At 40.5% G+C, this 25,988-nt stretch overlaps 1 long non-coding RNA gene and 1 pseudogene across 1 annotated transcript; both read right to left on the reverse strand.

Moving 5' to 3' along the window:
• Positions 1-10,616: 10,616 nt before the first annotated feature.
• LOC131831131 (peptidyl-prolyl cis-trans isomerase A-like) lies at positions 10,617-12,951 on the reverse strand (annotated as a pseudogene).
• A 778-nt stretch (positions 12,952-13,729) lies between these two features.
• LOC131831844 (uncharacterized) lies at positions 13,730-23,785 on the reverse strand. Its single transcript, XR_009353821.1, has 3 exons — positions 23,615-23,785; positions 22,276-22,570; positions 13,730-15,134 (listed from the first exon to the last, which is right to left on the reverse strand). It is a non-coding gene; the product is annotated as an uncharacterized LOC131831844 (long non-coding RNA).
• Positions 23,786-25,988: the final 2,203 nt, after the last annotated feature.

Consider the following 25,988-nt stretch of genomic DNA (forward strand, 5'->3'; position numbering starts at 1 on the left):
AGTGCCCCTCAATAGGGTGTTGGTTGCCCAACCAGTCCTCTTCGTAATCCAGCTCTAAGCCTATCAGGATATTATTGACACAGATGTTGTGATCAAACCATTTATATGTTTTATTATGTAACAGGGTCTTCCCCAGATGCTCCATGAAGGACTTTCCCAGGTGGTGGCAGAAGAGACAGGATGCAATGGTGCGTTGGGAGGAGCATTCAGTTGGGAAGCAGTAAGCTGGTTTTGAGTTCTGGCTTTGCAACGAGCTTGCTTTTTGTGGATGTCACATCCCTACCCTGGGTCTTTTTTCCTTTTTCTAAAAATAGAAGGTTGGACAGGAACCAGAGTCCCAAAACTAGTTTTGTCATAAACATCAGTTCTGATCAATTGGTAGAAGAAGCCTTCTGGAATGCTGCATAGAAAAAGCCTTTTAAATTTCATTTTATTTAAGATTTTATTTTTAAGTAATCTCTGCACCCAACATGGGTTGAACTCTCAACCTCAAGATCGAGAGTCATATGCTCTACCGACTGAACCAGGCAGGTACTCCTAGAGAACACTTTCGGGACCACATCTGGGCTCTGGAAAAAAAGAGTGATCAATTAGCAATGTCTACCATGAGTGCAGAAAGGGGATGGTGGTGATTATAGGAAGGGTGCTTCATTTTTAGTATTCCATGGTTGAATAAGCTTTGAGAAATTCCAAGCAGAGTTCTGAGACAGTGTGAATATTGTTTAAATATTCAGAGAGAGTTTCTGTAATCAGAATTAGAATTCTGTGGATTTCCCCAAAACTATAGTTAGGTTGTTCAGAGCAGAATTATCTCTATATTTTTATATAAAGCAGAATATCTTTTTTTTAAAGGATTATTTATTTATTTATTTGACAGAGAGAGAGAGAGAGAGACAGAAAGAGAGGGAAAACAAGCAGGGGGAATGGGAGAGGGAGAAGCAGGCTTCCTGGTAAGCAGAGAGCCCGATGTGGGGATCCATCCCAGGACCCTGGGATCATGACCTGAGCCAAAGGCAGACACTTAATTACCGAGCCGCCCAGGTGCCCCTATAGTTGACCCTTGAATAACATTGTTTGAACAGGGTTTGAACTGTGCAGATTCACTTATATACAGTTTTTCTTTAAAAATAAACACATGTATATGGTGCTATAAATGTATTTTTCTTATCATTTTCTTAATAACATTTTCTTTTTTCTAGCTTACTTTACCATAAGGGTACAGTATATACTATATATACAATACATATAACATACAAAATACATGTTAATCTACTGTTTATGTTATGGGTAGGTCAACAGTTGGCTATTAGTAGTTAAGTGTTTGGGGAATCTAAAGTCATATGTGGATTCTTGACTGCATGAGGGGGTTGCTGTACCTAACTCTTTGTTTTCAAGTGTCAAGGGTAATTTTTGCATTTAGGACAGCTTTGCTTCTGACTTGCCACCAATAGAATCTATACGTCTGTGTTTTTTCTAGGGAGCGGGGAGTCCTACTTACAGAGCCACAGCTAAATAAAATGACTTAGTCCTTCAGCATACATTGAATTTTTATTATAAAATAAATTGATGAGACCCTAACCAAAACAAAATAAAACAAAAGCCAAACACTATAAGCTAAATTATAAAGTAAACCACAGGCTGAGTGAAAATACTTGCAAATATTTACCTAAAATGTACTTAAAAGATAGAGAACAGCAAGAAAACAAGAAAATGACAGTTCTATTTTTAAAAAAGGCAGAGAATGTAAGCAGCAATTCAAAGAAGAAGTATAAGCCCATTAGACATATGAAATATGAAAGATTAAATCATATTTAATAATCTAAGCAATACAAAATGAGGCAAGATACTATTTCCCTCTACCGTATTGCTAAGTAATATCCAGTGTTGACAAGGAAGCAAGGCAGAAGAGGGTGTAAATTGGCACAATCATTTCAGAGGGCAATTTAGACTTATCTATAAATACTTTAAGTGCACATATCCTTTCACCTAGCAATTTCACTTCTAGGAATTCATCTTAACAAAAACTACTGGTACAAAGATATGCATACTCAAGGGCATTTATTGTAGCAATTTTATTTTTTTAAGGTTAGTTTATGTATGTAATGTGTTTGTATAGATGTATGTATATAAGTAAGTAATCTCTGCACCCAATGTGCCACTGGAACTCAGGACCCTGAGATCAACAGCTGCATGCTCTTCCTGCTGAGCCAACCAGGCACCCTGGTAGCAATTTTAACACAACACGGCAAAAACATAGAATCAGCTTAAATACATACAATTAATAAAGGGATAAAGAAATAAAGCACGATACACTATATTATATGTGTTAGATTATGCTGGCTAAGGTTGGTTCAGCTGGGAACTGTTTCCCACAGTTCCCGTCCCTGTAGGACTCTATTAGAGTTGGCCAAAAGAAGAGCTTTTGTGAAACTGGGAAGGTTGAAGTGAACAGTGGCCATTACTCACTACTACCATCAAATCCCACTCCCAAATTCACACACACACACACACACACACACACACACACCCCAATTCTTGTCAGTTTATTCATGGAAAAAGGCCTGGAAAGCCCCACACCAAATTGTTAATGGTAGTTAATTTGGGTTTCGGATTTGATAGCGGTAATGAGTGTGATGAGTAGATTTTCCCTTTTAAACTTCTTTGTTGTTTAACTTTGTTATAAGGAACAAATATAATGTTATGTTTGAGAAAAAAATAAAAGCACTTAAAAATAGAGGTTACAATTTTGGAAAATATAAATAGAGCAAAGGAAATCTATGTATATATATATATATATATTAGGACATCTGTACTTCAGTGATCAAATATAATTTCTTAAACATTTTAGTTTATTTAAATTTCAAGTCTTTTCTCATGCCTTAAAAATGCCTTGTTCAGGGGCCCCTGGGTGGCTCTGGGTTAAAGCCTCTGCCTTCCGCTCAGATCTTGATCTCAGGGTTCTGGAATTGAGCCCCACATGGGGCTCTCTGCTCAGTGGAGAGCCTGCTTCCTCCTCTCTCTCTGCCTGCCTCTCTGCCTACTTGTGATCTCTGTCTGTCAAATAAATAAATAAAATCTTTAAAAAAAATGCTTTGTTCAATATCAATGTTGTAAAAATAAACTGCACATATGTAAATTGTTCTATTTGATGAGTCTACATGTATGTCTACACTTGTGAACCATCACCATAATCAATGTGATTATGGTGTGAACGCATTTATACCTCCCAAAAGTTTCTTTATGTTCCATTATAATCCCTTCTCTCCCCTATATTTCCCAGCACACACTGATCTGCTTTCTTTTACTATAGATTATTTGTGCATTTTTTAGAATTACGTATAAATGGAATCAAACATGTATATAGTCTTTTTTGTCTGATTTGTTTATTCAGTGTAATTATTTTGAGATTCAGCCATGCTGTGTTTCTTAATAGTTTGTTTATTTCTCTAGTTGAGTAGTATTCCATTATGAATTTCTGATTCGTTTATCTGTGGACCTATAGATGGACATTTGAGTTGTTTCCAATTTGGGGCTATTACAAATAAAGCTGCTATGAACATTCACATTCAAGTCTTTGTACGTATATATGTTTTATTTTCCTTTGAGTATATACCTAGGAGAGGGTTGCCTGAATGGTATTGTAGGTGGATATTTGACTTTAAGGCAATTGCCAAACTGTTCGAAGTTGTTCTACCATTATGCATTTCCACTAGCAGTATATGAAAGTTTCAGTTATGTGTTTATTAACACTTGGCATAGTCAGTCTTTTTATTTAACCATTTTAAGAATTATAATAATATCTCATTGTGGTTTAATTTACATTTCCTTAATTACTAATAATGATCAGCACCTTTTTGTGTGCTTATTTGCTATCTGTATTTCTTTCTTCCCTTCTTTTTTTTTTTTTTTGGTCAAGTGATGGTTCAGATATTTTGCCTCGGTTATAATTGGTTTTCTTATTATTACTGAGTTGTAGGTCGTCTGGGTGGCACAGTTAAGTGTCAGCTCTTGTTTTCAGCTCAGGTCATGATCTCAGTGTGGTGGGATTGAGCACCAAATCAGGCTCTGCACTAGCTTGGGGTCTGCTTGAAATTGTCTCTCCCTCTCCCTCTGCTGCTCCCGCTTGTGCTCTTTCTCTTTCCCTTTCTCTAAAATAAAGAAATCTTTAAAAAAATAATTACTGGGCGCCTGGGTGGCTCAGTGGGTTAAGCCGCTGCCTTCGGCTCCGGTCATGATCTCAGGGTCCTGGGATGGAGTCCCGCATCAGGCTCTCTGCTCAGCAGGGAGTCTGCTTTCTCCTCTCTCTCTCTGCCTCCCTCTCTGCCTACTTGTGATCTCTCTCTGTCAAATAAATAAATAAAATCTTAAAAAAAAAGTAAAAATAAAAAAATAATTACTGAGTTGTGTTCTTAATATATATCTGTTTGTAGTCCTTCATCAGTATCTGTTTTGCTCATATTTTCTCCTAGTCTTGGGTTTGCTTGGTTTTTAATTTTCTTTTTTTTTAAAAGATTTTATTTATTTGAGAGAGAGAGAGAGAGAGAGAGAATGAGAGAGAGAGCAAGCATGAGAGGGGGAAGGTCAGAGGGAGAAGCAAACCTACCTGCTGAGCAGGGAGCCTGATGTGGGACTCAGTCCTGGGATGCTAAGATCATGACCTGAGCTGAAGGCAGTCACTAAACCAACTGAGCAACCCAGGCACCTGGTTTTTAATTTTCTTAATAGTGCTTTTTGTAGATCAAAATTTTTAATTTTGGTGAAGTCCAATTTATTAAATTCATGTGTCTGATTTAGGAAATGTTTGCTTCCTTCAAAGTTTTATTGTTTTGGTTCTTGCATTTAACTCTATGATGCATTTTGAGTTGTTTTTATGTTTGTAGTATAAAGTAAGGTTGAGATTTATTTTGGTGCACCATTTGTTGAAAAGATTTTCCTCTCTGTCACTGACCTGCCTTAACATATTTGCTATGGGCCCTCTATTTTTTTTTTTTTAATTTTATTTACTTATTTGACAGATAGAGATCACAAGTAGGCAGAGAGGCAGGCAGAGAGAGAGGAAGGGAAACAGGCTCCCTGCTAAGCAGAGAACCCGATGCGGGGCTTGATCTCAGGACCCTGGGATCATGACCTGAGCCAAAAGCAGGGGCTCTAACCCACTGAGCCACCCAGGCACCCCTGGGCCCTCTATTCCACTGATCTATAAATATGTCTTTTCACCAGTATCACATTTTGGATTTTGGATTTTGGATTGGGATTGCATTGAGTTTATAGATTAATGTGGGGAGAGTTGACATCCTAATATTGACAGTACATTTCATTTTGATTTGTTTTTTACATAACTGAATAGAATATATTTATAAGTAATTCTATGACTTTTTTAAGGGATGGAATCTGGAATTGCTCAGCAGAGCAAAGTTAACTAGCCCACAGAGATTGAACCCATGGCTTTATCCTGAGCATTATGGACTATTAGCATCTCTTCCTTAGCTTGATTCAAATAAAATGTATTTGGTCAAATTAAATTCACATTTTTATGTAGTACAAAAATAAAATGTTGATGTTTGTTGACTATGATTAGTAGAATAAATCTAAAACTTGCTTGACCATTTGGGATGGCAAGTATGTGGGATAATCCTGTTATTACCTTGTGTCTCACTCATCATAGCAGAAATCATTCATCCGTCATGACATTCCTTCTCAAAGAATGTGTATACAGATGGTATTTATTTATTATTTATTAGCAGTGGTCCTATTTATTTAATACTATTTATTAGTAGTGGTCCTCAACGGACTCAGTTTGCCTTTTCTGCAATAGAGGGAATTCTTCCAGCAGTGATCAAGGGGTTGAGTTTAGTAGCAGGGGTTTTTCTTATGCTAAAGTCTGTCTATTTCTCAGTCCTTATACCTGAATTTACTAGGCCAAGGATTTTCCATTTGTTTTGCAAATTCCAGGAGCACTTTTGAATTTGTACTAGGAAAGTTTATTTGCTTAAAAATTTTCCGTGTTGACTCTAGCCCATCCCTGCATGGGGGTTAAAGTGGAATCAGTGTAATAGGGGCTTTTAGTAGTGTATCATGATTTAACTGCAAGGAGTTTAACATTCTTGTAGGAGCCCCTGTTCTCACTTCCTATCTTGAAGCCTAAGACCTTGGGCCCTTTGCTGACCCTACAGTATAGCGGAGAATGGGTCCATTTACTTACAGCCCTGATTTCTAGTCCATTGCCCTCAATCTGTATGTCACCTTATGAGGCCAATTCTCTTACTACTAGTTTGCTATTTTAGCCATTTTATTTTTATTTTTAAAGATTTTATTTATTTATTTGACACAGAGAGAGAGAGAGATCACAAGTAGGTAGAGAGGCAAGCAGAGAGAGAGGGGGAAGCAGGCTCCCCGCCGAGCAGAGAGCCCGATGCGGGGCTCGATCCCAGGACCCTGAGATCATGACCTGAGCTGAAGGCAGAGGTTTTAACCCACTGAGCCACCCAGGTGCCCCTATTTGAGTCATTTTAGACCACTGGACTGACCCAGTGCATTAAGGACACTCCTCCTTATGCTGACCTATAGAAAATTTACTGTTGTTGGGGCACCTGGGTGGCTCTGTGGGTTAAAGCCTCTGCCTTTGGCTCAGGTCATGATCCCAGGGTCCTGGGATCGAGCCCCACATCGGGCTCTCTGCTCGGCGGGGAGCCTGCTTCCTCCAATCTCTCTCTCTGCCTACTTGTGATTTCTGTCTGTCAAATAAATAAATGAAAATCTTAAAAAAAAAAAGAAAAAGAAAATTTACTGTTGTTGTTGTTATTGTTATGGCATTTGGAGAGGTGGAGGACAGGGTTCGAGTCCTGGTAGGGAGCAGATGCTTCTTTTGCTGATTATAAACCTAATTGGAGCTGAAAATTATTGGGTCTCTTTGGTTTCTCCCTTGTGACCTCGCTGAGGGAATAGATGCTGGGAATTCAGGCTAGTTTGGTAGGACAGGGTATCTGAAGGATTCCGTTTGTGGGTTGCTGAATTGAAAAGAGGTGATGATGGGTTGTTTTGGTAGAAAGGGATGCAGATCTGGAATTCAGGAGAAAGGTTTGCATTGGAGATTATTTATTTAGAAGACATTTGCATTTGGTGAATTCAAAAGAGGCAATCGTAGATTGAAGTCACCATTTCAGGTGGGAATATACACAAAAAGAAACCTACAGTTGGACCTCAGGAGTACTCACATTTGAGAGACTGAGGAAAAATGGGGACCAGCGAGTGGAGAAAGTTGAAAAGAAATGATAAGGAGAAAAACGTTGTTGTATTAGGCCCCTTTCCAACTTCTGCTTGGCCAAAACTTTTCCCCCTCCGCTCTTATAATTAATTGATTGGCATATAGTCAGTGCTTCACAAACTTCTGTTAAATGACTGACTGAATGGACTCCTAAAGAGATTTTCTAGGGGGAACCCAGGGTCAACAGTCCCCAGTGTTGAAACAAGACTAGAATGAATGAGGGAAGGTTTCTTTAAGAGGGTTTTGGATTTGGAGGATTAGGACATCACTAGTGAATTCACAGTATGCAGATTATAAACACTTAATCACCTCATGCTTAGATTATTAAAGCATGTAAAATGCAGATGTAAGACTTGATTCCTTGGATTAATGTGATGATTCAGTGATATAACTAGTAAATGATGTTAAGTACTTAGTTCTGCCTCTCATTCATTTACTAAAATGATAGTTAATGAGTGTTTACTATGGGCCAGGGGTGGCTACAATATCTGCAGATTGAGCAGTGAATAAAACAGGTAAGGTTTGTGCATTCATGGACTTTACAGTCAACCTGGGGTAAGTGACAGGTGATAACAAAGACATCCTAGCGTGACAGATGGTGTGCACAAATCAAAGAACGATCGTCTGATAGGATGTTGGGAAGGCTACGTTAAAAAGATTGGACAGGTAAGGCCTCTCTGAGGAAGTCACAGAAGCTAAGAGCTGAATGAGAAAAGAGCCAATATGGACTATTAACTGTTCTTCCCTTCTTCCTCTTTTTATTTCTTATTCTTCTTCTTTCCTCTTCAGCTGTCCGGCTCATTTCATCACACGACTTTTCTGTTCAAAACCCTTCCATGCCTCCCTGAGTGACTTTGCAAGTTGTTATATGGACTCAGCCGGCAGAGGAAAGTGCTGCTCTCCTGTTACCAGCTGGCTGTCAGCTCCACGTGGTGCTGTAGAAAAGGCATCCTTGCCTCAGGCAAAGGCATTTACACCTTCCAGGGAGACACATGATTAGAGAGAGCAGAGGCACAGATGCAGACACAGGGGAGGGGGTGGATAGAAAGCTAACTGGGTCTTAATCTATTAGAAGAGGAAAGGCCTTTGAAAAGTGAATTAATGGTATTAATAGCTGTATCAGGTGAGTAGCTGGCCAGAGTTCACGGATAATGAGGCTAGGGTTGAATTCCCATATGGACCAGAGAGCTTCGTGTGGAGAAACTACGCTGTTTACTCCCTGACTATGAGACTTAGGCAAACACATAGCTCTCTGAACCTCAGTTTCCCTCTGAAATGGGGATGTGTACCCTACCTGCTTGCGCCATGTCATAAGGAAAAAATGAAAAAGGATAGTAAAGTGTTTTTTAAATTTTTTTATTTTTATTTATTATTTTTTTTTAAGATTTTATTTATTTATTTGTCAGAAAGAGAGAGCACGAGCGAGTACAGGCAGGCAGAGAGGCAGGCAGAGGCAGAGGCAGAGGGAGAAGCAGGCTCCCTGCCGAGCAAGGAGCCCGATGTGGGACTTGATCCAAGGACGCTGGGATCATGACCTGAGCCGAAGGCAGGCGCTTAACCCACTGAGCCACCTAGGCATCCCTAGAGTGCTTTTATTAAATGATAACTTCTAAATATGATCTTTCATTATTCCTGATTACATTATGATTTTCATGGTCTAGGCATCTTCCTTCCCTACTTGTTCTGCCCTGTGTATCAACTGACTATCTCTCCTACTGGATATTCGACCACGCTGTGGATGTTCCTTATAAATCAAGCGGGAGCCCTTCAGTAGGCTCATTACATTGACCCTGAGTTAAGAAGGTTATTTTCATAGAAAGAAACAACATATATTCTCAAGTGCTGGTGCTTGGGTTTATTCTATTCCCTCCTGGCTTAATCGTTGTCTTACTTATTTTAATGTTTGTTACAGTCGATTGCAGTGCTTCTAACCACTAAACACTAGTGTGGATTTCTGTCCCCTCGTATGAGTGAGTCCTAGGCTGAGTCCCCTCTGACCTTTGTCCTTTTGCCTGATCTCTGGAGAACTAGAAATTTGGTCATTTGGTGTTCACTACCCAGTGATGACTACTGTAGGGCACATGTGCCTTCCCCCCACCAGAACCCTACTCATCATGGACACTACTAATTGATTATCGCACCACCTCCTATTGATGTGGTTTAATAGCTCTGACTAATGTGGGTTAATGTTGGTTACATGTGGCTACAAAGCATTTAAAATGTGGCTGGTCCAAGTTGATTAATGTTGTAAAATACAACAAGATCATGAAGACCTCACAAAAGAAAAAAATGTAAAATATCTCAATTAATTTTACATCTATTGCAAGTTGAAATGATAGATTGGGTTCAATAAAATATGTATTAAGCTTAATTTTACCTGTTTATTTTAGCTTTTTATTTTTTAAAATTTATTTTTATTTTTTTAAAGATTTTATTTATTTATTTGACAGAGAGAGAGATCACGAGTAGGCAGAGAGGCAGGCAGAGAGAGAGAGGGGGAGGTAGGCTCCCTGCCAAGCAGAGAGCCTGATGCAAGGCTGGATCCCAGGACCCCAAGATCATGTCCTGAGCCGAAGGCAGAGGCTTAACGCATTAAGCCACCTAGGCGCCCCTTATTTTAACTTAAAAATATATATATATTTATTTATTTTAGAGAGAGTGAGAAAGAGAGAGAGCACCAGAGTGGGGAGTGTCAGAAGGAGAAGCAGGCTTCCTGAGTAGGGAGCCTGATATGGGGTCAGTCCCAGGGTCCTGGGAACATGACCTGAGCTGAAGGCAAACACTTAACTGACTGAGCCAGGCACCTCTCTTTTAACTTTTTTTTTTTTTAAAGGGCTACTAGAAAATGTAAAATTGTAAATGTGGCTCACATTTGTGGCTCATGTTCTGTTTCTGCTGTACAGTTCTGCCTTCAAATCATTCTCAAGACAGTTCTCTAGGCATCTGTAAACCAGAAATATAAGGCATTGTATTTTATGGGAGCAGGAGAGAGGTTGATCCATTTCGAGTTTACATCTCAGAATGAAAAAGAGAACCTTGAATTTATCTAATTTAGTGGCTTCCAAAAATGTCTTTGTATTAGAAAGGCCTAGGATCTTATAGATTTCCAGGTTCCACCCCTGAAGATTCTGGGAGAGTAATAGGTCTAAGATGGGGCCTGGATTGTGTGTTTTCTCCTACTTCTCCTCATTCTTCTTTTTCTTCTGTTTAGTTCTTATTTTATATGATCAACTTAACTCTGCAATCCAACTAGAGTTGGAGGGGGTAAGACAAATATGAAACCCATAGAACTGCAATGAGAACACAAAGATTTTGGGATATTTTGAGCAGATAAGGATGAAGCGGGGCTCATCTAAGCTACAGAAGGAATGGTCTGATGGTTAAAACACAAATCAGATTTATTAGATTGTTCATGGTCAGCAATGGTGACGATCTTGCTGGTCTTGATGTTCCTTAATCCGAAGTGCTCCAGGGCTTCCACAATATTCATGCCTTTTTTTTTTTTTTAATCGTGACAAAGCCCAGGCTTGGCATCCAAGCACTCAGTCTTGGCAGTGCACATGAAAAACTGGCAACCATTGGTGTTGGGTCCAGCATTTGCCATGGACAAGATGGAAGGACCCATATGCTTTAGGATGAAATTTTCAACATTAAACTTCCCCCCATAGATGGACTTGCTACCAGTGCCAGTATGGCATGTGAAGTCACCATCCTGGCACAGAAATCCCAGAATAATCCTGTGAAAGCAGGAACCTTTAGAACCAAATCCTTTCTCCCCACTGCTCAGAGCATGAAAGTTTTGAACTTTGTTTGCAAATAGCAGGAAGGAGATGCAGACAAAGGCATGCCTTACACGTCCATGTCTAAGAACATAGTGGGGATGACAATTGCTGGGGAGTGTGTGTATCCGCCTGCATTGTGTGTGTTCAGTAAAATCTGGGAGATTCTGATGCACAGCCAAGTTTGAGAACCCCTGAGCAAGGACTTTTTTACATTTCTGTGAAGGGACTTTCCTGGGATGACAGGTTGTTACTGGCAGAGTGAGGACCAGAGCACATATTCGTCGTGGATTATATTTCGTACCACTGATTTCAAGAGTATTTTGTACTACTGTGCCTCAAGGGGCTTCACAGAATTCAGGGTGGGATGAGGAACTTGGGCTGCGTCTCAGTAGGATGGCACACTTCTCTTCCTTATTTGGCGAAAGCCTGGTTTGTCTCGGCAGCCCCCTCTGTTGTCAAAAATCCCTAGCATAGCTTGGCATAGCTGACTTTGGGGAAGCAGAAGAGAGTGGGAGGGCCCTCAGAAAGATGTAGCCGGAAGGGTAATCTATGGGGGAAACTCTTTGCAGCCTACGCCCCTTAGAGCCAGAAGAGCCTGTGGAGGTTGTTTACTTGATTGCCTCTTGGTCTGGAGGAGGAAATTTGGATAAATAATTTCACTTCTCTGGGCCTCAGTTTTCACATCTGAACAAGGGGGGTCATGACATGTTCTGTCATTCTATTTTATAGTAGCAGTCTCATTAGAGACTGTTGTAATACTCATAGAATAATGGTTTCTTTCTTTCTTTCTTTCTTTCTTTCTTTCTTTCTTTCTTTCTTTCTTTCTTTCTTTCTTTCTTTCTTTCTTTCTTTCTTTCTTTCTTACTTTTCTTTCTTTCTACCAGTATCTTAGTCCAAAGACACATGGCTAGTTAGAGATAAAGGCCAGACTTTGGACTCTGGTCTCCAGGTTAACTCATCCCGTGCAATTTCAGCTAACAAAGGAGATGTGTTCAGGGGCTTCCAGAGGGATAGGGGCAGGAAAAGCTTACAAGGGAAGTTGAGGCTGCCCTCGTGGCTAGGTAAATTAAAGTCAGGTACCTACCCTCTTATTTATACATTCATTCATTACCAATTTATTCGGCTTATATTTATTGAGTACCTCTTACAGGATTGAAATTGCAAGATATGGGGATACTAAGTCAAGCTAGACAGGTTTTTGTTATAATCTATGTTTCTTGCTGTGTCTCCCTGAATATTTCTTTTGTCAGAAATATTCTCAATTAGCTGTCGCCGTGCACAAATAACATGAAATAATAACAGCTGCCATTTACTGGGAGTTAATCATGTACCAGGCACAGTGCTAGGCACTTCCAGAATACTACCTTGGAGCACAGAAGAAGAAATAGATCTAGGGAGACTCAGTACATTTCCTAAGGAAAGACAGTAGGTGGTAGAGGTGGATGTATTTCCACCCTTTAAACCTCAGTGCTGTCTTGCTTTGGAAAGTATTTCCTTTTGCAAACAGCATTAGGTGGCTGTAAGGTCTTAGACAAAATGCCTATTTACTCATGAATGTTTGTCAAGCTGTCATTTACTTACAGCAGTGAAAAATAACCTAAAATATTCAAAATAAACTGAAGTAAATTATAATACAGTATTTTTGAAGAATATTTAATTGCCTGGGAAAGTACTGTTCATAAAATGCTACTTCAAATATGAAGATTTATATCTGTTTGGTACTAATTTTGTAAAACACCCACCCACATCCCTAAGTATTGAGAAAAGGAGGGAGAGTAATTCACTGTTGTTTTCAATACTGTTGTTCGGCATCAGTGTTTTGGGAGAGTCTTGTTTTCTCTGAACTTTTTGAGTTTCCCATACTTCCTCGTTTTTTCCTTTTCCTTTTTTCCCCTTCCCCGACATTTTATTATGACGATTCTCAAACATACAGAAAATAGGAAAAAATTTTTTAGTGAATACGCTTATATCCGCCACCTAGATTCTACAGTTAACATTTTATTACACTCCATCACTTATCTACCCATTTCCTTCCTTATCCATTTTATTTTTTGATGCATTTCAAAATAAGTTGTTGGCCTCAGTATACCTGTACCCAAATATTTCATCATGCATTACTGTTAAAATTCAGTATTTGTCGTGTACCTTTTTTTTTCCTTATAAGGTAAGATTTACTTGTAAGACGACGTGCACAAATTCTGTGTACCATTCAGTGGGTTCTGACAAATACATCTACTTGACTAATCCTTAGCAAGATTCAGAACATCATCATCACCTTGGAAAGTACCTTCATTCCGGGTCAGTCCATTTCCCCAAAGCAACTTCTGTGCTTGTATTTTTCTGGCATGGGCTAGTTTTGCCTGTCACAGAAGTTCATGTAAACGGAATCATACAGGATGCAGACTTTTATGTAAAGTTCTTTAATTCGACATAATGTTTTTGAGATTTGCCCATGCTATTGCATATACCAGTAGTTTGTTCCTCTCTGTTGCTGGGGTGGGACACATGTACCACTGTTGGTATTTCTGTTCTCCTATTGATGGACACCTAGGCTATTTCCAGTTTGGGGCTATTATAAATAAAGCTGTTATTAACATTCTTATACAGTCCTTTTGTGGACATAGGTTTTTTTCCTCTTGGGTAAATCCCTGGGTATAGTTCTGGGTCATAGAGTAGGCATGTATTTAGTTTTCAAAAAAATTTTATTTATTTATTTATTTTTAAAAGATTTTATTTATTTATTTGACAGAGAGAGATCACAAGTAGGCAGAGAAGCAGGCAGAGAGAGGAAGGGAAGCAGGCTCCCTGCTGAGCAGGGAGCCCAATGCAGGACTCTATCCCAGGAACGTGGAATCATGACCTGAGCTGAAGGCAGAGGCTTTAACCCACTGAGCCACCCAGGTGCCCCTGTATTTAGTTTTGTAAGAAAAGTCCAGGCCCATTCTCAAAGCGGTTATACCATTTTATACTTTTGCCAACAATGTAAGCAAGTTCTGATTGCTCCATACCCTTGCCAATATTTGATGGTGTTCATCTTTTTAAAAATTTTAATCATTCTGTTGGGTGTACAATGGTATCTCTTTGTGGACCACGTATTATTTTTATACTCAGAAAAAAAGCTTGATAAAAAAATAAAACTGAAATGATGCCAAGGAAAAGAAAGAGAAAGAAAAAGTACTGGAAGTAAATTTGGTAAACTTAATAGTGCCCTTCTTTGATGATTTATGAAGGATTTCTTTCTTGTGCTACTTTGCTTTAGTTTCCAAATTGTCAAAAATAAGCCTGTATTAAAAAAAAATAATAATAATAAGCCTGTATTCCTTTTGTTATGGTAGAAAATGTATCTTATTTGTAAAAAATTATTATCTATGAGAGTTAAGTCATTAATCAGAGACAGTTCAGTGATATTTTAGTAGTCATGACTGTGTGATAGCTTAAAACTGAAAAAAAGCTTAAAATGGGCCTTATATGTAAATACTCTTTGTATGAGAAAATGCTTCCTGTCTGGGCTTCAGTTTCTTCCTTTTTTTTTTTTTTTTTTCTTTTTTTAAGAGAGAGAAAGAGCAAGAGCACGGGTGGGGTGGAGGGAGAGAGAGAATTTTAAGCAGGCCCCATGCTCAGTGTGGAACTCAGTGCCGGGCCCCATCTCATGACCCTGAGATCATGACCTGAGCTGAAACCGAGAGTTGGATACTTTATGGACTGAGCTGCCCAGGCACCCCTCTTCCTCTTTTTTTTATAAGTGGGTTGGAATAGGTAATTAGAATAGGTTATCCCCTCTCAGTTATAAAGAAAATGTGTGCAAAACTGATAGATATTTGAGGAAATCAGAGAGAGGACATACGGGCTTTGATGGGGAACAGAGGTTTGTTCCTTAGGAGTTTCAAGCTGAGAGAAAAAGAGCCATTTGCCCTGGGACTCATAAGAAAGGTCCAGAGCCACAGAGAGAGACTGTAGGATACAGTCTACAGCAAGGAGAATGTGAACTTCAGAGTTAGATGGTCCTGGATTCAAATTCCAAAGCAACCCTCTTCTTGATCTTCGATCTTGGGCAAATGCTTTAATCCCTCTGAGTCTCAGCTTTTGCTCTGCAAAATGAAGATTGTAAAATCTTTATCCTTTGGCTGTGTGTGTGTGTGTGTGTGTGTGTGTGTGTGTGTGTATTCTGAATCAAATAACATTTACAGACATTATCATGGGTCAGTCTTCTGCCTTGGAATATAGTAGGCAAGTGACTGGCGGGGGAGGGGAGAACTTGGAATAGAGGGAAATAAAAGGGGCCAGAGACGAATTTAGAAATCTAGATTGTGAAGGCCTAAAGGAATGCTAGAGACTCTCATCAAAGCCCTCACTTTTCAGAGGAAAGAAATAAGGTCTGGCATTGATTCCCCATGGGGACGGCAGCCAGGCCATTATGGGAACCCAGGTGTTTTATTTTCCAGTTTCATCATGAAGCTTCAGGTAACTTCACAATTTGAGTCTAGCTTGATGGCAGTCAGATGAAGTAGAATTTTTTTGCCACTTTGCTTGGGGTTTTCACATGCTGTAATCAGCAAGAGAACAGAAACAGGCTCTCCAGGAGACTTGTCTGTGGAAGATTTAATGCTTCAACTCTTTAAATTTTACAAGCTCAAGTGATATGCATAAAAACCATGCTGTTGGTCAGCTTAGCTTGGTCCCGGAACTGTCTGTTGCATTTGACTCTGATTCTTCCTAAGCTCAGGCACAAACTTCTCTGGAAAGTACCTCCTGCCCACCGAGGGGTTTCCTGTGTATTAATTTCATCCATGAGAAGTTTCCTGCATTGTCCTGGCTTCCAGGCTAAACACTTACTGTCTGACAATTGTATGATTTTCTGACACTTCCATGGGAGACCAAATATCCCTGCCACACTGATTTGTCCTGATTAATTTCTGTCAAAGTTGTTTACCACTTGTCTGGTGGTGTTAGCTTGCTTCTGTGCTTAATTTCAGAGAAAAGGATTTCTTTTCACAAAGCTGAAAAGGAAGCACTTAGAATCCTTCCTTTCAAACCGTCAGGTTTTTTTGGTCTATAGAAGCAACTTCCTGGGTGGTTTCATTGGCGGAGTAAAAGAAAAGAAAAATCAAGGTCCAGCTTGAGTTTCCTCTTGCTCCTTTGACCTGAATCTCCTTGAAAAGTCTTTTTTCCCTGCATACCACCCCCTTCACCAACTTTGCAAGGGGGTGCTCTAGGGTAAGCACTCTCAGCCCTGGAGATCTTGAGATAGGAAATAACACCAAGCCATCCAAGGGGTAGGCCCCCCTTCCCTCCGTTTTAGAGGGGGATTTTTACTCCAGCCTGATTAAAAAAATAATGAACCTCTTGTGAGCAAATCTCTTAGGAAACATCTGATGTAGTTTTCTAAGATGTTGGTCAGAGGAGCGAGAGGACTTTGGGACGCTATCAGGACTGACTCTGGATCTGTCTTATCTTATTTATCTGCCAGAATCAGGGTTAGCTTCCTGATGGAAGGAACAATTTCTGCCACACTCCTTCAACCCAAGACAGAAAACACAGAAGAAATATTGATGCATTCTTCTGCTTTCCAACACAAATGTATTTCATAGAGTCCTTGCTGCTATAAAGAAATTCTTTGAAAGCAAAATGTAAGAGAGCTTTGTTCATAGAAAAGTCCTTTCTTCCCTTGGCTAAGGGCTCCTTGTTCTTTTGCCATCTTTACTCTTTCCCTTGCCTGCTTTGTTTATATGACAAAGTCAATATTGTACTCCACTTACTGACATTCACTGTGGTGAGGAAGATGGAGTTGTATGTTTTGGCCCCAAGGGCAATGTGGTGAAATAGAAAGGCCCAGGACTCAGTCTGGTGTCATAAATTTAGGCTCTGGTTTTGCTGATGATTTCTCAGACCTCAGCATCACCAATCATATCTAAGAATAAGACTTTACAAAATATTCTTCATAACACGTGTGAAACATTTAACATAGGTCCAGGCACCCGGTTCGTTCTAGCTGTAGTTGACTTAGATGTTCATCTCACCAACTGCTTTATTCCTTAATGGGTATGTGTGGCAGGTGACTGGACTCCTGTAAGAGTATGGTAAGGAGGGCTGCTGAAAGGGGACCAAGATATAGGAAGAACTGAACAATATTTGTTGAAGGCTCACATTGGCTCGTTCTTTTTCTGAGGGTTGACTCTTCAGGAGTGGGTTAGTGTGTGATGTAGTAGAAATGTAATAGATTTTGAGTAAGACAGATTTGGGCCCCAGGTTCTGTTCTACTGACTTTAGTTGTGCAATGTTGTGGAAGTTCCTTAAAATACCTCTTTTATAGGTTTAGTAAAGTGACCCAAGTTTTCTGTGCTCTTCCCTGCCTTCCATACCTGAAACTGAGAGAACTAGACTAGAGCACTGGAAATGACTCCATTCTCTGTGTGAAATCAGCCCTGAAGAAGCAATTAAGGCAGCCTAAAGGTGTTGGCAGAAGCCTAATAAACCTCATGGGCATGTTATTTGGGGTTGCTAACCTTCCTCACAATTGGACTCTTCTATTCACAGATTAGCACCAATAATAAGCCCCATTGAAGAGAATGACTCTAATTGGTTCCTAGTTGTTGCTCTGGGATAAAAGTTGACCATCTATTCTGAGAATGGTCTTTCTGAGGCTGTGTCTGCAGTTGGCTCAAATGAACTGATAAATCAGTGAAAAATTCACTTCACAGAGTCATTGGGTCTGAGCAAAGCTCTGACTTCTTGTGCAGGTTTGTGTGTGAGTGTATGTGTGTGTGTGTGTGTGTGTGTGTGTGTGTGTGTGTGTGTGTTTGTAGTGCATTAGAGAGAGGGAATGTGTGTGTGTATGAGTTTAAAATCATGATGTGGACAAATGAAAATACTTAGAAAAATAAACTAACCAAAGGCTCCCCCCAAATCTGCTTGCTTGACTCATCTCTCCTACGTTAATGTAGCTTAAAAAGCAAAAGGAAAGCATTTTTTCATAATGAACATGACCTGTCACAAATTCCAATGCTTTAAGAGGAAAACAAAATGATGAGAAGATTCAGACCCAGGATTGAAGATACACCACACCTTTCTCTCCAGGAAATTATTCTAGGAGGGATATCCAAAGTCAGGTATTATTTTGGTTAAGGCCCATTGTGTAGTTTTTTCCTTGAGTTGACTTCTTTGTATTCTTTCATTGTGGTAAAATATAAATAACATTGACCATTTTAGCCAAGTTGAAGTGTATAGCTCAGTGGCATTAAATACATTCATCCTCTCGTGCAACCATCACCAACACCATTCTCCAGAACTTTTTCTTTCATCTTTCCAAATTGATACTCAGTATGCATTCAGTCCTTCAGATTTTTCTTTTTAAGACTTTATTTATTTATTTGACAGACAGAGATTACAAGTAGGCGGAGAGGCAGGCAGAGAGGGAGGAGGAAGCAGGCTCCCTGCTGAGCAGTGAGCCCAATGCAGGGCTTGATCCCAGGACCCTGGGATCATGACCTGAGCGGAAGGCAGAGGCCTTAACCTACTAAGCCACCCAGGGACCCCAGTCCTTCAGATTTTTAAGAGACAGCAAATTACAGATTTTGGAACCATCTGTTCCTTATTCACATGAGGAGTTAGCGCAAGAAATAGCACATTCTTTCTCTTTCCTTATTTATTTATTCAGTTGCTCAACTGGTGTATGCTGATTACTGATGATGAGCCAGGCAGGTACTGTGTGAGGATGACGTTGAACAGACCAGACAGAATCTCACCCTCTCCGATTTTACCGATTGTTCTCTTCGTGTTGTGGTGGGCAGAATAATGGCCCTCCAGAGATATCCATGCCTTAACCCCTGGAACCTGTGACAGTGTTTCTTTACATGACAGAAGGGGGAGTGAGATGTGATGAAATTAAGGATTTTTCTCCCCTTTTATATTTATATTGACATAAAAGAAAAAAAGAAGAATGTTATGGTTGTAGGGTAAGAATCTTGAAACAGAAATTATCCTGAATTATCTGGGTGCACCCAGTGTAATTATAAGGATTCTTTTTTTTTTTTTTAAATAAAGATTTATTTATTTACTTGAGAGAGATAAAGAGGGAGAGAGAACATGAGTGGGAGGGACTGTGGGAGAGGGAAGGAGAGAGAGAGAATCTCAAGTGGACTCCCCACAGAGCGTGGAGCCTGATGTGGAGCTTTGTCTCACAACTGCGAACTAACTCATGACCTGAGCTGAAACCAAGAGTTGGGTGCTCAACCAACTGTACCACCCAGGCACCCCTATAAGGACTCTTATAAGGGGAAGATGGAGGGTCAGAGAAGGAGATAAGACAGCAGGACTGAGTGATGGGAAGGGGTCCATGAGCCAAGGAATGTGCAAAGCCTCTAGAATCAGGAGAAGGAGAGGGATGGATCTTGTAAAGCCTTCAGAAGGAACACAGCTTTCTTGACACCTTGGCTTTGGTCCTTAAGATTCATTTTGGACTTCTAATCTCTAGAACTGTAAATATAAGATAATTTGTGTTGTTTTAAGCCACTACTTTGTGGTAATTTATTATAGTAGCAATAGAGAACTAATACTAATACTTGTCTTTTTGCTTAGTGTTAAGGAGTTTCCTTATTATGAGTTTTCTCTGGTTAGCTCAGGAAACAGGCCAGTGTAAAGATTTTGCTCTCTAAGTTCTGCCTGTCCCTTGTCATCAGACCTGTGTCTGGACTTCCAGCAGACTATGACTTGTATTGAATTCATCCCTTATTTTTCTCACCGCCTAGTACCATACTAGGTGCACTAAATGCCTAGCACTCAATCTAGGAGGCATGCTACACTTGGCTCAGGTCCTTTCTGCATACAGGTCAACAACATTCAGGAGAGGAGGTCATTCCTTTACTTAGTAAATTTACAGATGCCTAATGACTTTGCCGGCAGTAAGTGATGACTTTGCCTGCAGTAAAGGGTGGCTGCCAAGTGCTGGTAGTGTATTGACATGTGCTGTGTAGTAAACTATAAGATAGATGATTTTTCTGAGAACCAGATAAAAGGCATAAGTGTTCTGTGCAGGAGTCTTTCTTATGCTAAAAATAAAATCTTTGACAATTCTAAACTCTCAATATTTACTTCGTCTTGTGCTTGTCTGAAACAGTACTCCCTACCCTTTTTGTTGCATGATTCTCTCTTAAGAACAAAAAATGATATTTTTCAAGCTTTCAGACTTCATTCTGTGTCCTTCCTCTCCAATCTGCTGGTCAGAGAGAGGTCAGGGCTGAGTGGGTAAAGGAGTAAATTGCTCACTGTCTTGGGAAGACAAAAATGTGAGCATGACAGTGGGAACTCCAGAGAAGAACTGATTAACCTCAGGCCAGAGAAGAACTGATTCTTCCATTTACTTGATTTTTGGAGATCCTCATAAAAGTGAGTATCTTTTTACAGAATAAATCTGAGGGGCTAGCTAAACTCATCTTTTTCATGTCAGAAATGAAATCTTAGGCACAGAAAATTGAACCTCTTTAAAATGGCTTATAAGGTCCTTCACGACCCAGCCGAAACCCTTTTCCCTACCTGTCCAGCCTCATCTTCCACCATTTTGTCTCCTAATCTCCCAACCATTCTGAATTTTTTTTAGTTCCTCTAACATTCTGAGTCTTTCCTGGGTCCTAGCTTGTACCTGACTCGGCCTGAACCAGGATTTCTTCTCCTCTGTTTCCCCACACTTGGGCTTGCTGACTCCTACACAACCTTCAGTGTAGAGGTTGCTCCCTCAGGGTAACTTTCTGTCCTCTCACGCCATTGATCCTTTGCAACACAGCTCTTACACACTGTCTTATGGATGCCGTTTGCTTGTCTTTCTCCCGACTAGACTATAAGCTTCACGAGGGTCTCTTGCATGGGGGCCTGTGTGTCTTTTGTGTTCATTGTTTTCCCCACTGTGCTTGACACTTCCTTCGAACAGACTGGCACTCTGCCACAGGCCAAATCTACCTCAGTCAGCCATTTATGTGCCACCATTTGTTTTAATTGCACAGTTGTACATGACCGAGCAAACGGCAGATAGGTACCTGTAATCAAACAGTCCGGAGATTTTAAGCACTTTTGTTCATTCCTGGAACAGTCACTGAGCCTTGGCAATAGGCAATTTAAATTCTGGACAACGAGTTTTCAAGCTGCTTCAATGGCTACATTTTGAGAATGGTGGAAAAACTCCGACCCTTTGATAATTAGACTGAATCAGTTTTCATAATTCTACTTTATGCACTAGAATGGTTAGCAAACTTCATTATCAGCAGCCTGATGAGAAAGCTTTTAGCTTCTAATATAGACCTTGTGCATAATTTCGATGTGCAACCAAACTATGGCCACTCTGCACAGCAGTGTTTCTTAGACAAAATGATCTTATAGTTTCATCATTATAAATAATTTCAAAGTAGGTTCAGGAAGGGCATACAATTGGCCTCTTGTTTATGTGTGTTTGATTCAGAGGAAGGACAGCTGACTGCCACAGTTGAAAGCAGCCACCGTATACCTCTGTGACACAGGTGGCCTGCATTTGCGGAACTTGTAAATCTCTATCTCTTCTCTTGCTCTGTATATCCAGAACATTGCCAGATTCTAAAAGACTCTGACTAAGAGGAATACATCTTTAAGAAATTTCTAGAAAAGACATATGACTTATTATCTGACAGAGCATCCCAGGCTTCCCCATTTGTAACACTCATAAATCACTCCTTCAGCGTCTCTTTAATCCACAGTAGGCTGAAGCATGAGACTTTGTCAAGGCAGAGACCATTTCTGTCTTTGCCACTGAGTTCTCAGCACACAGACAGTTCATATGTATTTGTTGGATGGGTAGATGAGGGACACATGAATGAACTTCCATAGCCATGTGTTGGCATATATGCACTTTTATCTTTTTTTTTTTTTTTTTGCACTTTTATCTTTGTACTTTACTTGAAGTTAGCACTTTATAGCTTATTTGGAAAATTGCTTTGCTTCCTCTTTCAATTAAAAATGCTATGTGATAGGGGTGTCTGGGTGGCTCAGTCCATTAAGCATCTGCTTTCGGCTCTGGTCATGATCCCAGGGTCCTGGGATCGAGCCCCACATTGGGCTCTCTGCTCAGCAGAGAGCCTGCTTCTTTCTGCCTCTCTGCTGCTTGTGATCTCTGTCTCTCTCTGTCAAATAAATGAATAAAATCTTAAACAAAAAAAAAGAAAAAAGAAAAAAAATGCTGTGTGATAAACCATCCCAAAACTTATGACTTACCTCTCAGTAACATTTCTTTTGCTCACACAACTGCATTTTGAATAACGCTCAGTGGAGGAAGCGCATTTCTGCTCTCCTTGGTGTGGGCTGGGGCAGCTTGGCCATTGGAGAGGGGAGTCATTTGAAAGCTGCTCCTTGCCTAGGCTGGGAATCTTGAACAACCAGGGGCTGGATCAACCAGGGCTCCTCTGACATCTCTTTCAAGCTCTGCAAGGTCTGTGTAATCTCTCTAGCAGGCAGCTTCAGGGTAATTGGAATTCCTACATGATAGCACAGGGCTCCAGAGGCACATGTTCTAAAGAGAGAGAAAAAGACAAGTAGAAGTTGTATTGCTTTTTGTCATCTAACCTCCTAGGTCTCATGGCGTCACTTTCTGCTGCATTCTATCCCTTTGAAGAAGTCACTGTGGTCAGCCTATAATCGAGGAGAGGTTGAATTAGATCGTACCTTTTGTGGGAGAACTCAGAAACATGTTTCAAAACCATCACTCACCCATTCACTGTTCCGGAAGTTTTGTAAAATCAATAAAGTCAAAATCAATTAAGTTGAGGCTTGAAGGTTTGTTCTGCATGAGAACTCCTGCAGAGAAGTAAAATTAGAATACCATTGTCACTTCTTACATATAGGCATGAAATAAGGAGTTTGAATGAGGATCTTTTCTCTCCAGTGGAAGCCAGAGCACTGTAGCTTCTCCAAAGGGTAGAATTTGGGGTTCATTTCTGTCCTTTAGATGGGTGCAAGTGGGACTCTTATGAAGGGAGAAGAGATAAAACAGGCATTAGTGGGCATTAGTAGGCATAAGCTTTACAGTATCCTCGTTGCTTCCCACCACCCTGGCTTGTCCCCCAGCCTAGGGTTTCAGGAAGAATGGTTAGTGGCTTTCCTGATCCTCCAGTTGCCCTTTTCAGACCATTTCTTCCCCAGTGACTCCCACAGCTGTGCAAGGTATCATTTCTATCCTAAATACATTTTCTATTCTATAATGCTGAGAGTGGTTCTGTTATCTGATTGAATTCTGACTGACAGAGAAGAAACCGCCATCATGTTATTCTATAAAAAATTCTTATTTTTGACTAAATATAGCTTGAATAGCTTTTATTTGTAATGTGAAGCCTCAACTTCATACAGATGAGCTATGTGCTATAAACCATGTATGCAGGACCTTTTAAAACCTAATGGAGTTCCCCAGAACACTTTGCATTGATTTCTATTAGCATCAATGCAAAGATGGATAGAGATGGATTGCTGCTGAGGTTCCTGAGGCCATGCCCCATAGACCCGATGTGTGAAGAGGGTCAACTCTTCCTTATCCCCTACCCACTGGTCTGAGGAATCTTACCTTAGATTACTCTTAAAGTACCAAAGGACCAAGTGACCGACCACTCCTCTTCACTCTAGAATAAACTAGTTAGTTGCAAACTAGTTGCTCCTAGAATGCCTTGCCCAAATCCCCTCTGGGCAGCTGACTGAGTAGTTATAGCCTTATTAGAAAGAGCCCATCTCTCCTGACCCTAGACAAAGCCTTCAGGACTTACAAGTCTGATTTGGGTTTGTAATCAGGGCCCTCCTATTCCCCACCCCTGTCAAGCAGCTTTCCTTTTTGGCCCTGGAACAGAGGCACTTTGGGTAGGGGTGAATACCATTCATTCTTTCCTGATAGACAAAGAGGCGGACCCATAGATTATTCTGCAGTAAATTCTCAATAAACCATCATGCTACATATGTAAAATACCTTTTGCTATTAAAAGAAGCTTATGAAACCCAGATGAAATAGTGTATAGGAAATTTTATTTTCTTTTATTTTCTCACTGTTCGTGGGTATAGATGTGAAAAATTTCCTGGATGGAAGTGACGTTAAAACAAGGGCAGAGCAAAAGGGTTTTCAGGATGGAAGCAATCACAGAGGGAGTAGTACCTCTCTTTTGCAGATCTGTGAGTTTGCTGACTCTTTTTTTTTTTTTTTTTTCTCTCAGAACTTCTAAATATGGTGAGTTTCTTCTGAGTCCCTGAAAATGGGCCAAATGTTTGCCGAGTATTTAAAGAACTCAAGGGAATGTTTCTAAGTTCTGAGGATCTCCAAAAGGGAGGTGGGGGAGGATTAAGGAGCTGCCGGGTTTATTCCACAGATGTGTGTTTCACTGACCTTTGTTCTTAAAATACCTGACAAAGTGGAGTCTGTAAGAGTTGAAATTACGTGACTGGACCAGACTCGGCTGCAATCTGCACTTTCTCCAAATGTAGGGATCTAGAATAAGGGTATGTTAGAGAACGTAGGTGTTAGTGGAAGTTTTCCTCCTAGCTCTTCCCTTTATTAACTGTGTGAACTTTGTGCCAGGGACTCACTGTCCTTAAGCCTCAAGTCCTTGTCCCTAAAATAGAGGCAATAACATCATCTAACTTGCCTCATAGAACTGATGGCAGTATGGGCTTGTGGTTAGGTGTGTGGACGTGTAGGTGGAGTGTCCAAGTCCCACTGCTGGCTCTGCTGTGTATTAGCTGTGTGTGAGCTCCAGCAACCTCCTTACCTCTCCAGCCCAGTGTCCCCATATGGAGAATGGAGCTAACCACAGGACGTAGCTCCTAAAGTTGCTATAATAATTTCATAAATCAAGAGAAGTAAAGTACTTTGGGAAGTGCTAGGACCTAGGAGAGCTCGGGAAATGAAGTTCTTCATTAGAATCAGGAATGAATTTGGGGGAGCCAATGTCAAAAAGCCCAAGTGGTTTTCTGGTGGATACCACATCATGGGGGATGCAGGGTAGATATGAGGTGCAGAACTATCTTACATGGCATGAATTCTTTGCCTGGAAAGGTTCTTTGGACAGATATCTATATCTCACTTATAGACTGATGCTCAGAATGTAATTGAAGAATAAATTTATTAGCCTAAGGCAGTGGGTTTTTGTTATCTATTGCTGCATAAAAACTACCCCTAAAACTAGTAACTTAAAATAACAAGAACCCGGGCACCTGGGTGGCTCAGTGGGTTAAGCCTGTGCCTTCGGCTCAGGTCATGATCTCAGGGTCCTGGGATTGAGCCCGGCATTGGGTTCCCTGCTCAGTGGGGGAGCCTGCTTCCCTTCCTCTCTCTCTGCCTCCTGCTCTGCCTACTTGTGATCTTTCTCTCTGTCCAATAAATAAATTTAAAAAAAAAAATCTTAAAAAAACCAACAAGAACCATTTATTATTCTCACAATTCTTTCAATTGACCGGGCAATTTGTTTCACATATTGTTAGGGGAGGCTGCATCCGTCTGGGGCGCTCATTTGGGTGGGATGCCCAAGACAGTTTGCTCCCGTGGTACACAGGCAGTGCTGGCTGTTGGCTGTGAGCTCCACTGGGGATGCCAGACGGAGCACCTTGGTTCCCCTCCACATATCTTTCCCACGCAGCTTTGGTTGCTCACAGCATGTGTCTGGGTTCCAAGTGGTAGGAAGTGGAAGCTGCTAGTCCTCTGAGATACGGGCCCAGAAATTTCAGAATGTCACTTCCGCAGGCTTCTATTGCGCAAATCAGTCACAGGGCCGACCCAAATTTAACTGGAGGAAAAAGAAATAAACTTCATCCCTCGATGTGAGGAGCCATAATCAGGGAGAGGAAGGGCATGCAGGACAGAGACTAGCTATCAGTACCCCCCATCTATTGCTGTGTAACCGAGTACCCTAAAACAAACAGCTTGAAACAATGGACATTTATGCTCTCTCATGTTTTCT

This window comes from Mustela lutreola, chromosome 5 (genome assembly GCF_030435805.1).
Source record: "Mustela lutreola isolate mMusLut2 chromosome 5, mMusLut2.pri, whole genome shotgun sequence".
In the NCBI taxonomy this organism is placed as follows: domain Eukaryota; kingdom Metazoa; phylum Chordata; class Mammalia; order Carnivora; family Mustelidae; genus Mustela; species Mustela lutreola.